Source organism: Ochotona princeps, chromosome 3 (assembly GCF_030435755.1).
Source record: "Ochotona princeps isolate mOchPri1 chromosome 3, mOchPri1.hap1, whole genome shotgun sequence".
Lineage (NCBI taxonomy): Eukaryota > Metazoa > Chordata > Mammalia > Lagomorpha > Ochotonidae > Ochotona > Ochotona princeps.
In genome coordinates this window covers 13,182,493-13,198,825 of record NC_080834.1, presented here as the reverse complement: position 1 = coordinate 13,198,825, position 16,333 = coordinate 13,182,493, and positions in this window count along the sequence as shown.

The following is a 16,333-nucleotide window of genomic DNA, read 5'->3' as shown; positions in this document are numbered from 1 at the left end:
CATTGGGGAAGGAGCGATTGGATAAATGGAAGTGGCACATGACTGAGATTGGTAAAGAAATGTATTTGGCTTTCTTCTACTTGTTCTAGCTTGAAGTGGGGGAAGACATTAGGGCAGCTGTCCATTATTTATCCAGTTCTTATCACTTTTTGGCCAGTTGTTACAGATTGTAGTTTTACTTCTTAAAATGATTGCTAAAGATTGTGGTTAGAGTTCTATTTTAATACATGATATGTATCTGTTTGTATATTTGGTTTCTCAACAGAAATCAGAAAAGTCATATAAAAACTAAAAACAGTTTTCAAGAACTAGCTTAGAGCGCAGGATAATTTTTCAGTCATCATCCTGTTCTTGACATTTTTATTCTTTCTATCAGTAAATTATGATTGATTTGCTTGTTTTCTAGTTAGGGAAAGATCTTAATGTGGATCTCAAGTAATTTTGGAATAGAAATCAGTATCTGATTCAGTGAATCAGAAATCAATACAATGACTTAATCACACAAGACTTTTTCCTTTTCTGGGACAGGTGAAGATTCTTGATCTTATCTATTGGAGGAGTTGTAAGCACAGGATAATTTGAATTCCTACTAAGAAAATTTCTATGGAAGGGGCAAATCAAAAGCCAGTCTATGACACTTTATCATTCGGTTGCTTTCAGAGTTGCCACAATATTTTTGAAGAGCACAAACACATTTGCAATATAAAAATGACTTCACTGTTGTTTGTGGATCTGAAAATCTATTGTGCTTAATATGGGTAAGATTACTATTTTTTTAAATACCCAAGAAATGCATAATACAAATTGAAATTTGAACATGCAAAGTCCACTTAAGGCATTTTTCCTTTCTTGAAATAGGACACTATGATGGTAGTTGGTAATAATTAATAAGTGATGAGAACAATAAAATGTCGATCTGCATGTAACCTTGGCAGAGTCTTGATGTATGCTTTGCCCCCGTAAGTTAGCTAATTACAAGAATCAGACAGTCATGAACATCTTTATGCCTGTGAGACAAGTGACATGTTATGACAACTGTAGAGTTAAAGGCGTTGTACCAAGGTGTGACTATACTCAGGGCAGAATCCAGCAGCAAAAGAAGAAATTCTTCTTCAATGATGTCTTTGTAGGCTGCTCTTTTCATTTCTTTCTCACAGTGTGCTATTTGCGTTTTATCATATTAGTGGTTCAATGGAAGCATTATATAGAAATAGTAAAATTAGTTTTTCACTTTTTAAATTGTAAAAATGTATTAAATTTGTAATATCTTTATTTCCCAAGTGTTTCTTCATACAGTTGATCATTGTCATCAATACTAGCATCTACCTTACCTTTATAACCTGTCATTTTATCCACGAGGAAGTTAATAACATGTTAATTTTCTTGGTCCTTTCCCACCGTAAGTCATCAAATATAAGAAATGGTGAAGACATTCTATGAAGTAAAATTTGGGGGATCAATAACTAAGAAAATACAACTTTGCATTACATTTTTGAGATGGGATGATGTAGATAAAATAGTTTCAATTTTAAAAGTGACAATTTGCATCAATGACATTGCATGTTCTTGGTATTAGCTTCCAATTTTGCGCCTTTGCAGAAAGTAGAGATGAGGTGTTAATTAAGCAAATTGTCAATTCAAATGAATAAATGGGAGCTGGAAATAGCATGGGTAAGGGCTTGACTTCTGTGCCAAAGAAGTGCTCCAATGCTAGAATCTCCATTTTGAGGCTATGACTACAGAATAATGAGAATGTAAGGGTAAGAGGAATGGTGGGGCTTCCATAAATTCAGCACTTCATTATTAGTTTTTAAATACTGTCAGACAATTTTAAATGAAAGGTTTTACATAGATGTGAAATGAGTAGAGGTCATAGAGTTGTGGAACTTGACTTGCTGCTTGATCTGTTCCATATCTTTCCATCCATGTAAGAAAGGAATTGAAGAAAGAATCATAAAAATGAATAGGAAAGCAAGTTTTTTTCTTAAAATATGTTTATTTTTATTGGAAAGACAGGTTTATAGAAATTAGGAGACAGAGAAATATCTGGTTCACTCCCCAACTGGCTGCAGTGGCTGGAACTGAGATGACCTGAAGCCAGCAGCATCCATATGGATGCTGGCACTTGGAGGTAGAGGAATGGTTGATCGAACCATTGCATTAGCTCTGGAAAGCAAGATTTATTTAAAGGAAGATTTATTTAAAGGAAGCATCCACACTAGGAGATATGATGGTTACCTTTGTTCATTAGGATGGAAAGTCTGCAGTCATCTTCTTGGAGTATTGCTTGGAGAAGGGCTAGAAGAAGCTGAACATTACAAGGAGGCTCCACTCAAACTCTACCTCCTTGTGTATGATGGAATGTGAGACTCAGGTATGTGCAGGGAAATGGCTGTGCTGTCTGCATTCCTGTTGGATATATCCAGCATGTGTATGGAAGCACGTGAGGGATTGGGAGTACAGGCATGCAGTTTGTGGGGGTGCATATGATTTCAGTAGTGCATATGATTTCTTCAGTAGAAAAGTTACAAGTAAATGATAAGTGAGAACTGATTCTTTCAAAGGAATTTCCTAGATAATCTGCATTAAGCAGCAACATTAAAAATGGGACCTCTTTTTCCCTTAAACTCAACAAGGACAAGTCAACGTAGCCACTTTCCAACGGCAAGGGTGGGGACCTATGCAGTCTTGAGGCAGATGTTGGTCATGGTTAATGCCAACAGCGTATCTTTGACTCTCATAGCGTGCAGAGTCTCATGTGTATCAATCACATAGCCCAGAAACGTCTGAATCCAAACATTTGTCATGCTAATCCACTATAGATTCTGGTTGGGAATTCTTCTTGTTTACATGTTCACTTCTATTGAAGGAGTGACAAGGGTAACTTTTTCCCCACAATCTCACCAGCTTTTGTTGTTTTTTTGGTTTTGGGTGGTAGCCATTCTAACTGGGATAAGGGGAAACCTTGTCATGGTTTTTATTTGCGTTTGCATGATGTTAATTGTTTATCAAATTTAAAAATTTTTCTTTTTTAAAAAAGGATTATTTTGGGGGTGGGGAAAGACAGATTTATAGAGAGAAGGAGTTATAGAGAGAATGATCTTCCATTTGCTGGTTCACTCCCCAAGTGGCTTCAATAGCCAGAGATGTCAGCAGTGCATTGTCCCACTCACTCCCTTCCTGGCCACGGAAGCTTTCTTCTGTTGAGAAGTCTGTTGTCAGATGAATTGGGACTCTTTTTTGCTTCCTTTCTCTGGAAGTTTTGGGAATCCTGTCTTTTAAATATTAGAGTGTTTGGTTATAATGTGGGTGGATTTGACTGTGTTAAATCCAAGTGGCAATCCATTGACCGTTCTGTTCCTTGTTAAACTTCTTATTAGGTGAAGTATTAAGCCTTTTTTACTGTAATGAAAATTTAAGAGATATTATATCAAAAACTAGAAAAATACAAAAAGAAAGGGAGAAGAAATGATAGTGGGAGAGATGGAGGTGAGTGTGAGGAAAAGGGAATATAATTATGCTCTAGAACCGTGTCTAAGTCATATACATCTGCTAAAACTAATGAAATTCCATTCTGGAAATATTTAAAAAGGCAAAAATTAAGATATCAGTGTTAATATAAATTCTCTTGGCTGGTAGTGTGTGATGTCCTCCGGAAGCCCACCAGTGCATGCCCAGCAGCTATTCCTGTGTGTGAGCTATGCTCCTGTGACAATCTGCTGGTTGACTTTTGCTCTTCTCTCCCTCCACCTCTGGAAGGTGTGTGTCTTTGCCTCCAGTGGACTTAAACTGCTGAGCTGTGACTTTGAATTAGAAGAAGTCATGGGGGCAAAGAACCAAGAAGCTAATTTACAGATTCTAATGCATTTGTTTGGTGCCAGTGTTTTTCTTACAGATACTTCAGAGGTTTGATTTGGTTTCAAAGTCTGGCTTTGCTATATGTGAACCTTGTTAGAGATATGAAGTGAATCTTTTGGTCAGTATGGTTTCCCAAGTTGTTTTAGGATTCAGTTTGTATAGAATATTAATAGATGTTTCAAGGAAAACTTCCATGATTGAAAGGTTTGGGACACACTGGACTAAAAAGCTTAAGCCTGCAACGTTAAAGTCACCTTTAGAGGAGTTTTCGTGAGCTTATATGAATTATAAAACTCCTGGGGTTTAATAGCACCTGTAGTCAATTTTGATCTTATCTGCACTTGAAATCAATTTGGTGGAGGACCTCCTTTGACAACTGTGAAATTCGGTGACTTATGGTTGCTCAATCAGCATGGGAGTTGTGTATGCAGAAATAAAAATACTAAGCATGACATAAGTTCTATTCTAAAGACTTAGGGGAGACGAGAATGAGGTGTAGTGAAATGATTTACTATAGCAATAAAATTATGTCCTCTGTGTATTCAAGTCATTACTCATTGGAGTGTTCCTTGGAAATAGTACACAGCAACCCTACAAATCTTCAGGACATTGATCAGGGGACATGTTTCTCATTTACAAGCAAAGGGTTAAGTTTCTAAATTTAAATACTTTAAGGTGGAGTAATGTATAAAGGTTTAAAACTCATAAAATACAGAATGACAGCATTCCTTCTTGCTCTCTACACAAATTCGATATGGTGATAAAACTAAAAATTAAACAGAATTCAATCTTCAAGGAACAGGACAGAAAATAAACTTGCTTCTTTTTTTCTTTGGGAACTGGCATGTTGCCCCTGCTGCTCTCTATAAATGTAGATTTCAGAGGAATATGATTGCTTTTAATCAAGTGTTCTGACTTTAGCCTGTCATAGATTTGCAATTACAAGCTAGCATTAAAGATAAGTTATTTTTAAAAAGAGCAAATTCAATATTAGGCTTAAATATGTGTGCCAGCTGCCTTTGCCTACCCCCGACACACACACACTGTATTTTGATACTGTAAAACACCTGGTCACATGTGAAATTCCTTCTTTGTTCTGTCTCTCATGGCTTTACTTCGATGATAAATGTATTTTTATCAGTTAGCATAACTTGGGTATTTAATCTGACTTATGTTCAGATACCTGTTACAAAGACAAAACCTTAACTGGCTACAACTGCTTTGGTGATTATCAGACCTTGCTTCTTTGGTGATCTGTGAGAACAGTTCAAGTTTAATAACAGCCAACATATTGGCCATTCATGTTCTAATTTTCAGCCCAATGTGCATGATTTTTATTTTGCAAAAAAAAAAAAAGTCAAGGTTTACCTGTTCAAAGTGCTAGAGCTGGGAAATGAACTTTGCTTTTTTTAAGATATCATTAAGAATGCAAAGAAGATAAAAGTACTGTGTTTCTTCTGTGTTCTATGGTATTTGTGTCTGTTTTTATGCTATTACTAAATTTTATTTACCAAAACTCTATCTATGTTGTCTAGACATCTGGTGCTTCTAGTTTTGTTCTTTTTATTATTTGAGGCTGCTTTGGCTCTTTTTGGGTATTTGATATTTCCCAATGAACTTGAGGGTTGTGCTTTCTAGTTCCTTGATGCATACTACTAGTGTTTTGATTAGGATTGTGTTGCATGTTTGGAGTGAATCCTTCATGATGGAAAATACGCACATTTTAACAATATGAACTCTCACAGCTGGTGAACATGGAATGCTTTCCATTCTGTATGTGTCTTGTTCAATTTCTTTTGTAAGTGTTTGATAAATTTCACTGTAAAGGTATTCCCCACACAATGTTACATTTGTGGCAAATTGTTATTATTCTGTATCTATTTTCAAAGGAATTACTCACAATTACTCATGAAAGTAGAAGTTTAGTGTTGGTGTATAAATTATACTGCTTTTTGTGTTTTGATTTTGAATCCTATAACTTTAGAGTTTTAAAAATTTGCTGTTTTATTGTTTTATTTTATTTTTGAAAAATCTCATATTTATTAGAGAGAGAGAGAGATTTCACTGGTGGCTTATCCCCAAATGCCCACATCAGCTAGGTCTCTCCCAGTTCAAAGCTGGGATCCCAGAACTTCCGCATGGATGGCAGGGTTCTACTTGCTTGAGCCGTTGCTGACTCTCCCCAGAGTGTGCTGTGCAGGAAGCTGGATGTGGAGCCAGAGCCAGAACCTCAGCCAAGATGTTCTTATGAGGGGTGCCAGCATCCCAAGCAGCATCTTAACCATTTCGCCAAATCCTCACCTTTGTTCATTAAACTTAGCAACATACATGTTGTACTCATTGTTTAAAAAGTAAATCTTCATTTTATTCACCTTTTCTCTGCTTTCTATTTTCTTACTTTCTATGTCGTTTAATTCTGGTCTAATTTTCACTTTTTCTTTATATTCACATTTTTTCTCTCTCTCATAAGCTTTAGTGTGCTGCATATTTCATTTCCTTTAGTTTCAAGGCAATTTTTGAAGTTTCTTTTTGATTTTTTGATGACTTTAAGCATAATGGCCAGTCTCTGTGTAGGTGTATAGTTGCTTAAGCTCCTGTTGTTGTTGACTCATAACTTTATTTCATTGTAAGAAATAAATGCATGATGTGATTTTAATTTTTAAAAATTTATTCAGATTTGTTTTATGGACCATGTGTTTAGTTGATTAGGAAATTTCATATACTGATCCAAAAGTGTATATAATATAGCAAAGATGAAGTGTTTTGTGAATGTTTGCTAGCTCTGTTTAGTTTATTGTTTAAGTTAGTTCAGATGTTTCTTTATTGCTTTTGTCCTAGATGCTCTATCAATAATAGAGGTGTTGACGTATCTTACTATTTTTTTAAAATTTATTTATTATTTTTAATTCATTAATTACATTGTATTATGTGACACAGTTTCATAGGTACTTGTATTCTCCCCACCCCTCTCCAAACCCTCCCACCATGGTGGATTCCTCCTAACTTACTATTTTTAAATTGGAATTTATCTCTTTAGATATAATATAAAATATATATATATATTTTTGAATTCTTTACCAGGTGTCTTTTTCATGCTCCTTTCCTTTGTAGTCCGTGACTAAAGCATCACTGTAGTCTTTACAGAGCATGATATTACCTTGTTTCATACTTCTTGGGTCCTTTTTTTGATTCGTGAGCATCTGCCAGATTTATTCCTTCTTGTTTATTTAAATGGTGCATATATTTGCTTGAAAGGCAGAGCATCAGAAAGAGGACAACACACACACATTGGGGGGAGAGACAGAGAGAGAGAGAGAGAGAGAGAGAGAGAGAGAGAGAGAATGAGAATCTGTCCATTTGCTGGGTCATTCCTCAAAAGATCGGAATAGCTAGTGATGGGCCATTTGAAATACAGGAACTAGGAAGATCATCCAAATCTCCCACATGAGTGACAGGAACCCAAGAGTATAGGTCAACATGCACTGTCTCCTCAGGCCTGTTAGTAGGAAGTTGGATTAGACGTTGAGCAGCTGGGACCTGAACAGAGACCCCAGAGCAGGATGCCTGCATAGGAAATGGTGTCTCAGCAGGTGAAACAATATAGAGCCCTTCTGTTACTTTTTGAGCAGTGGTTGCTAAGGATTGAAGTCCTTTTGTAGGTCTGTCTGGGTTCGACAGGCTGCTTTGACTTTATTGCCAATTAGACATTACAGTGTCAGTACACTCTCCCTCTACCTTCTTTTGTTGCAGTGAATGTTTGCAGCATCAAGTGTTACGGGCTCTTCTGGGGTCCAGTATTGTTGCTTAGAGTCCTAGCTTGCAGTCTTCCAGCCACTCCATGTGTGAGAATTTGAAGTCACAGGATACCCCTTGTTGCTGAGATTTGGGAGGTTGTGTAGAGATCCCTGGCTTCTGTAAGTGTGAGGGCTAGAAGCCAGTGTATGGCAGGCAGCAGAATGGGTGGGACACACGGATGCTCTCCTCTGTGTGAGGGGCTGGAGCACAGGCTCCCCCTCTATCTTCTGATGCTTCCTGAAACCACAGAAGCAGTGCTGGTTCAGTGAGTGGCCCCTGCATGTGCACCAACCTGGGAATTGTTCTGAGAGCTTGCATAGTTCCAAGCAACAGTGGACAGATTGGTCTAGGTCACAGAATCTTGACTTGGAGTCCTGGTGTCTCTGTGGGTAAACAGTACGAGTGACATCGCAGGTGATGGGGGAGGGAAGACAATGGTGTGTGTGTGTGGATTGAGCAAGTCTAACAGGGCGCATGTTTGTTGTACTCTTTCCTTTGTAGTGCTCAGCCTGGCATGGGTTAGAGTGCTAGATTGAGCATTTCTCTAGCTAGGTCCAGTTGGATTCTTGAAGTGTTTTATGCTAGTATGTGAAATGCCCGTAGGCCTTGGGGTGGGGCAATGCAAGGGCCTCTGTCCTTCAGATCAAGGTGGATTCTGTGATGGTTTTGCTCAAGATAGTGCCATAATGCCACTGGGGAGGCTTGGGAGACATAGTGTGGGCTCCCCAAAGAAGCACTGGGTAACCCCCAGACACTAGATGATAAAGATCACATGTTTTGGAGTTTTGCTGGCCATCACTTGACCTATTTTGCTTTATTTTTAACGATTATATGCAGGAACTGTTTTTCAAAGGCTCTAAAAAACCAACTGACTTGAATATCCCCCTTTTTCTGTGTAGTTTGACTGTATTTTCCAAACAAATGTCAGTACTTATAATGACACACAGATTTTGCCTCTGGGCTTGATGGCCAGTCTCAAAGGTGACATGATGGACACTTGAAATACACCTGAGTTTTTGCGTAGTGTTTCGAAAATTTTTCCAGGGAGAGCTAGGAATTTGAAAAGATTCTTAAAATCACTACAAAAAACAGAGGGACAGGCTCAGCACTGTAGCCTAGTGGCTGGTGTCCTTACCTTGAATGTGTTGGGATACCAGGTGGGTGCTGGTTTGTGTCCGCACTGCTCCACTTCCCATCCAGCTCCCTGCCTGTGGCCTGAGAAAGCAGTCAAGGATGGCCCAAAGCCTTGGGACCCTGCACCTACACGGGAGACCCAAAAGAAGCTCCTGTCTCCTGGCTTTGGATCAGCTCAGTTCAGCCATTGTGGCCACTTGGGGAGTTAAGTCAGTGGATGGAAGATCTTCCTCTCTGTGTCAGTGTCTGCTTCTCTCTGTAAATCTGACTTTCCGACAAAAATTAAAAAATCCTTTTTTTGAAGCAGAGGGGTTAGGTTCCTAAACAGCCACAGACTTTATGCCCGCCTTTTAGTGGGCTTTCATTTGTTCTGGATGTTGGGATTCTTTTTCTTTTTTTTTAATTGAGGTATACTTTATTGGATTTAAAATGATCACTTCAGTGTGTGATTCAGTGGAGTTCAGTATATTCACATATTTGCATGTTGATCAGCATTCAAAAACAGGACTATCTTATCAACCCGAAATGAAATCCTCTACTCATTAGCTGTGTCTTTCAGCTCTTTTCTTCCTCTGATCCTTGGCAACCATTTATCTACCTCTTGTGATTTGCCTATTTTCAATTTAAAACTGTGACTTTGCAATATATAGCATTTTGTGTATGAGTTCTTTCAATAGGCACAGTTTATTCAAGGTTCATTCATTCTGTGGTACACATTATTGATTTATTTTTCATATGGATTTTCTTATCTTATGCTTATCCAGTCATCAGTTGCTACACATTTAGACCATATTTTACTTGCCTGCTTTGGAAGTTAGTATATATATCAAAAACAATGTGTGTATATATGTATTCATATATATATTGTATTTTACATATAACATATAAATACATTATATATATATATTGTTTTCGATTCTCTTGTGTATGGATCTGGGAGTGAAGTTTCTGGGTCATATTACAACTTTGCTAGACTTTGTTAGCCACTGCCAAACTATTTTTTTCTTTTTAAAAATTGTTTTCTGATACAATTTAATTGGCAGTAGGCTCTTCCGTCCCCCTTCCCCAAATTCCTCCCTTCCACTCTGTTCTCCCCTCTAGGTTAATAATGTGTGTCCATCGTGAATTTTCCCAAGTCCTTCATGCCTCCTCTGGAGTGTCTCCCAGCCTTGTAGGAGAATGACTTGTTGTTGTAGGTTAATTCTTGTATCCTGAGGCCCTACCTTAGGTACAGTGAAGATTAACTCTTCGTTGTTTATGGTCAGTACCAATAACAGTGATAGAGGGACACTGACTCTCTCAGGTGGTTATAAACAACCAACCCCTTGTGGATGGCTGATTAATGAATTACATCACATGTTCTTGTAACAATAGGTACAGGTAAGTATGAGGTAACATTGATTAACATAGAGTAAGATTCATATATGCTATCTCTAGACTTGACATCATGTTATATTAGAGCAAACACATGATATCTGACCTTTTGGGATTGGCACATTTCCCTTAGCATAATGGTCTCTAGTTTGGCCACAAAGAAACACATTTCATTTTTTTAAATTGCCGAGTAGTATTCCATGGTGTAGATGAACACCGTTTCTTGATCCAGTCCTCTGTTGATGGACATTTAGGTTGCTTCCATGTTCTTGCAATTGTTGATTGTGCTGCAATAAACATTGGGGTGTGTGTTGCTTAGTCATATAACATGTCTTTTGGATATATTCCTAGAAGTGGTATTTCTGGGTCATATGGTAGGCGAATTTTTAATTGCTTAATTGCTTAATTGTCCTCCATGCTGACTTCCATAGTGGCTGCACTAGCCTGCATTCCCACCAGCAGTGGAGTAGAGTTCCCTTTTCCCTGCAGGTGTTGTTGGTAGTTTTCTGTGTATGGGCAATTCTTTCTGGCATTAGGTGGAACCTCAGTGTTGTTTTATTTGGATTTTCCTTATTGCCAGAGAGCTTGAGCATTTTTTCATGTGTTTGTTAGCCATTTGAATTTGTTCCATTGTAAAGTGTTTGCCCATTTTCCATGCCCATTTCTTGACTGGTTTGTTTGTTTTGGTGTTATTGTTGTTCTGCAGATCTTTGTATATTCTGGAGATTATCTCTTTGTCGTCCATGTAGTGTGCAAAGATCTTCTCCCATTCTATTGGTTTCTTATTTATTTACTGCCAAACTATTTTACACAGTGGCTGTGCCATTTTACTCTCATATTAGTGATCCGTGGTGAGTTGAAAGTCAACAGAATTTTAACAAGAGAATCAAGAACTGTTTTTTTTTAAAATGCCTTATTTCATGGATGAAAATGGGAGTTTTGTAGGATGGTATAGTAGTAATACCTGGAATATGAGTTTATCCACTCTGCATTACTGTCAGCAGGACATCCTATGCTCTGGACGCCTACTTTGGTCTGTGTTGTGTATACGCTAGTCTTCTCTGGCTGGGTATAGCTGTGAAATGCCCTAGGTTATGTTAGTAGGTTTATTGTACATTCCTTCCCTGTCCAAATACTGCTTCACTATTTGCATGAATGATATTTAACTATACTTATTGTAAGGTTCAAAGTAGATGTCTTTAAAGTCGTTCCTGACAAAACTTCTAGGAGAAGGTAACTCTTGCCTGCCTATTTCTCACATCTGTTTGTCATTAGGCATACTGTCTAATGTTGATTGTTTTGATCAACAGTATGAGATTTGTTTTCACAGCTCTGAGGAAGGCTTTTCCCCCCACCCTTCCATAATGTATAATCTGATATTTTGGCTACTGTGAAATAAATAAATAGATAGATAAATAAATAAATAAATAAGATGATTGTTTTTGGAATACTGATATGATTAAAGCTAATAAGTACTCTCTATTTCCATTATAAAGTATCAGAACTTTTGGATTAGCATGTACAATTTGAGCATGGTAAAGTCTATCTACTGCAGAATTAAGTCCAATAATAATTTTCTTGTGTTTTTAAAAGTATATCTAAACTGACTTTAAATATCACCGGTAGTCTGTAATTATGACTCCAGATATGTCTTGACATGGGAGCACAGTGTATCAAAACAGTCCAAGCATTCTTAATTTTTAAATAGTGAGGACAACACACTGATATTATAGAAATAGTATTGTACCCACAGGAAGACGAGCTGAGCTTTGTCCTCACATTGCCACAACTTTGGGTAACCTTTTACTGTCTGTAGGTCCATTCTCTCCTGTTATAAAATTGTAGGGTTGGACCAGGTAATCTACAAAGTCTGTCCAATAATAAGACTAATGACCATCATAATGAGGAAATTCTATGTAGCAAATCCCACACTAAAGAGAGTTTTACATGCTTCGAGCTGCCTTTTACAAAACTGACAACAACTTTTAATTCAATCACAAACCAAAGGACAGGCCTGCAATGTGGCAAGTGCTTCTTGCTATTAATTTTGGGGTGCGTTTCTGGCAGTTCATGGTTGTTTAAATGGCTCGGATGTCTCCGTTCCGCACAATGTTCACATCACTCTCGGTTTGGAATCCTCACAGATGTGCCCTGGAAAGATCTTCTGTGGAAGTTGGAAAAATGAACCTGTAAATGCCATCCAGCTGGCATGCTTAAATGTTCTTCATCTCATTGGACACATGTTCAGGTTAATTTCAGCTGATGACTGATAGCTCATCCAAATGTGACTACAGATAATGCGAAACAATTTTTCTGTTCTAGTGATGAACTCAGATAAAAGGGTGGCTATTGAAAAACAAGTAACTAATGTTTTTTTCTTGGAAACAGTTACCATTATAAAATGTAAAACTAAATGATACGTTAAAAAAAGAAAAATACCCAAGGTTGAGATGTAGAAAACATAAGGCAAATAACCCACATGCATATGGTGTACATCGTAGTGAAGTGCTGGATGAGTTAACACATTCAAGCCCTGTTGACTTAGGACATGCCATTTACATGCTACTGCTCACAATAATAATGGTGAGACGTCGGATGTCTTCTAATACTAAACGGCAGATCAACCAGATGGCAGCAAGATAGTGTTAAATAAAAGAATCATAATAAGTTAGCTCAAGATTTAACATACTTGGTAGTTAAAAAAATCTCAAATTCTGGCATTGATTCTGCCTACATTTTAGCTATGCGATGTAAATATAAAAAAATGGACATGTTAATAAAAATCACATGTATAATTATCCATATTATTTACTTCGACAATTTCTTTTAAAAATAACAGCTAGCATTTTCTCAATTATAGAATATAGGAAAGGAAAACACAAGGAGGGCGGTAATTACTCATACAAATGCATATAGACAAACACATTGGATATTGAGTGATTTCAAGCAAATAAAAAAATAGCTGAGGGTGTTCAATCATAAAGGGATTCAAGAGAAACTCTCGAAAGAGACATGGAGTATTGGCAGATTTGGGTCTGCAATGTTAGCCTATAGGATTCCAGTATACTACTTTTTAAACATCAGTGTCACACGTTAATTAGAAATCAGATCTTGGAGGACTAGCATGATGGCTTACCAAACTAATCCTCTGCCTGTGGTGGGTCCTGATTTTATATTTTGACTTTCTCACCTCTGATCCAGCTTCCTGCAAATCGCTGGGAAAGCAGTGGAAGATGTCTCAAGTCCTTGGGCATGTGGGAGTCTCAGAAGCACCCGGTTTCGGAATGGCCCAACTCTGGCTAGAACAGCCAACTAAGGAGTGAATCACTGAATGGGAAATCTGTGTGTGTGTGTGTGTGTGTGTGTGTGTGTGTGTGTGTGTGTATCCCTCTCTCAGTAATTCTGACTTTCAAGTAAAATAAATAGATCTTAAAAAATGTTGGGTTGGGTGTTGTGGCATATTCTGCACTTTTTATCCAGCTCCCTGCTAATGTTCTGGAAAAGCAGTGGGGCACATGCCAAGTACTTGAACCTCTACACTCGTGGGAGACATGGATGAAGCTCCTGGTTTCTGACTGGCTCAACCCTGGCCTTTGCGGCAGTTTGGGGAGTGAAGCAATGCATGGGAAACTAAAAATAAGATCCCCAAAGTTACTTATGATGATTGGGAAGTAGTTTCAGTGTGCAGAAGACAAACAGATCCAGCACCTTGTGATTAAAGGCAATGTATTTCTGATGAATGCAACATATATTTTGAGGGGAAATAGGATACACCTTTAATATTATTTTTTTGTAACTTAATTAACTGGTTGTCCCCATTACTCTGCTCATCACCTTTATTTTAGGTGTTGATTTCAAAGTCATTCTAAAACCTCCCTCTATGTACAAAGTAAAAACAGACCTTTGAACATGATCTGACGATAAGTTCCTCTTTGATAAGGCAGGCCGAAGTAATTCAGCAGTCCTGGCGGCTGCAGGAGAATTTGGTCCTAAAGCATCCTGTTTTGAATGAAGCTAAGGATTCAAAATGAAAGAATTTACCGCATTTTTTTAAAAAAGAAAAAAATAGCTTTTATTATTATTTCTAAGCCATATTTTAAAATTTCTAAAGTATTTTTACTTTACAGCCATTTGAAGCCGTGATCATCTGACTTCAAGAGAGCTCCAGATTTAGCTTTTGCTGCTTTTAAAATATAATCCCTACGTGTGCATATAGTGTTGAGTAAGATTAATTTTTGTTAAAATGTTTTAAATTCAGATTACATTTAGAATGCCTTGGAGATGAGTGTGCATCTGTGCAAATACTTTTATACTTTTGCAAATGTCAAAGTAACTGAGTTTCTGCCATGTATATTGGAGACGTGCACTGAGCTCCTATAGCTCAAATTTGGTCATGGACCTGCACTGGTCAGCATGTGTCATTAGTGAATCAGAAGATGGCTTTCTGTGTGGCTCTCTTGAATCACCAATAATGAATTAAACATTTTTAAACTTCATGACTAAAACCAAGCCCAGATATTAGAGCATTAGAAAAAACATTTTAATTAAAATGAAAAGGGAATTCCAAGTGGATGTATGTTTTAACTAGAAAGAAAATTTAAAAGAAATGAGTTTAGAAGTGAAAACTTGTTAGAGCTAACATTGATTTATTGAAAAGGCTTTTTATCATTCCATTTCAAGTTGATTGTAAACAACTCAAGAACTTCAAAGAATATGGGTTTGACTATCAAAAAACACAGAAGCAAATCTGTTATATTATGAATTCTGTAATATGCTAGAGCATATTAGGAAAACTTCTTGCTGTGTCAATTCACATTTGGAAATATCACTGTCATTATAAAAGCAATGTTTTGGATGAAAAAATGAGTTTTTAAATACCATTCTCAAGTAAAAAAGCGAGTGTCACTTTGGAGAAGTAACTGATTCTAGGGCCACAAAATGGAATATAAAAGAGGAATCTACATCTTATGATTACAGAACAGGAATAAAGTATTAGAAAACCACAACCATCCAAGTTTCTCAAAGAGATATGGGATGCTAAACTAATTGAGGTGACAGTAGACAATGTTAAACTATTTGAGCAAGAAAAGAAATGATACAGTTACTGTTGTAATCATATACTGCAATTTAGTGGGGAGAGAGGGCTTGGGGAGGTCAGAGAGGAAGTCACAGAACCTTTGCAACTGTGTCATAAAATGGGTAAATTTGAAAAAAGAAGAAAAAAATTGAAAAAGAATGACACACCACCTCTGTGGTTTTCATAGACAAATCCAAACATCAGAAAATGTGAGGGGGCATGGTGCAATGGCTTAATTGGCTAATCTTCCACCTTGAAAGTGCCAGCATTCCATGTGAGCACTAGTTCTTGTCCTGGCTGCTCTGTTTCCGATCCAACTGCCTGCTTACAGCTTGAGAAAACAGCAGAGGATGGCCCAAAAGACTTGAGACCCTACACTCAAGTGGCAGAACCAGAGGAAGCTCCTGGCTACTGGTCATTGTGGCTATTTGAGGAATGAACCAGGATATGGAAGATCTTTGTCTTTTACTTTGTAAATCTACCTTTCCAATGAAAATACATTTTTTTAAAGAAAGGGGTGGGGGAGACTGAGAAACTTCTGCAGACTAGGTAAAATGGAGTCATTATGACCAAATGTGACAAATATCTTGGATTGGATTCTATAGTATAAAAAGGAATAAACCAATATAGTGGAAAATGAATGAAGCCAGATTTAAGTATGGAGTTAAGTGATAATGTGTGATGCTTCACTTATTATATGGGGCAAAACAATGACACTGATACAAATGATCAGGGCTGGTGCTGAGGTATAGTAAGTCAAGCCTCCACCTGCAGTGCTGGCGTCTCCTATGGGCACTGGTTCAAGTGCTGGCTGTTGTTCTTCCCATCCAGTTCCCTGCTAATGAACTGGGGAAGCAGTGGAATATGGCCCAAGTTCTTGTGCCCTTGTACTCACATGGGAGATCCACAGGAATCTTCAGGCTCCAGACTGTGGACTGGCTTACCTCCAGCCATCTCAGACATCAAGGGAGTGAACCAGTGGATAGACAATCTCGCTCTCCCTCTCTCTTTCTCTCTCTTTCCGTAAATCTGCTTTTGAAGTAAAAGTAAATGAGCATTAAAGATAAATAAATAAACAAACAAATAAATGAATGA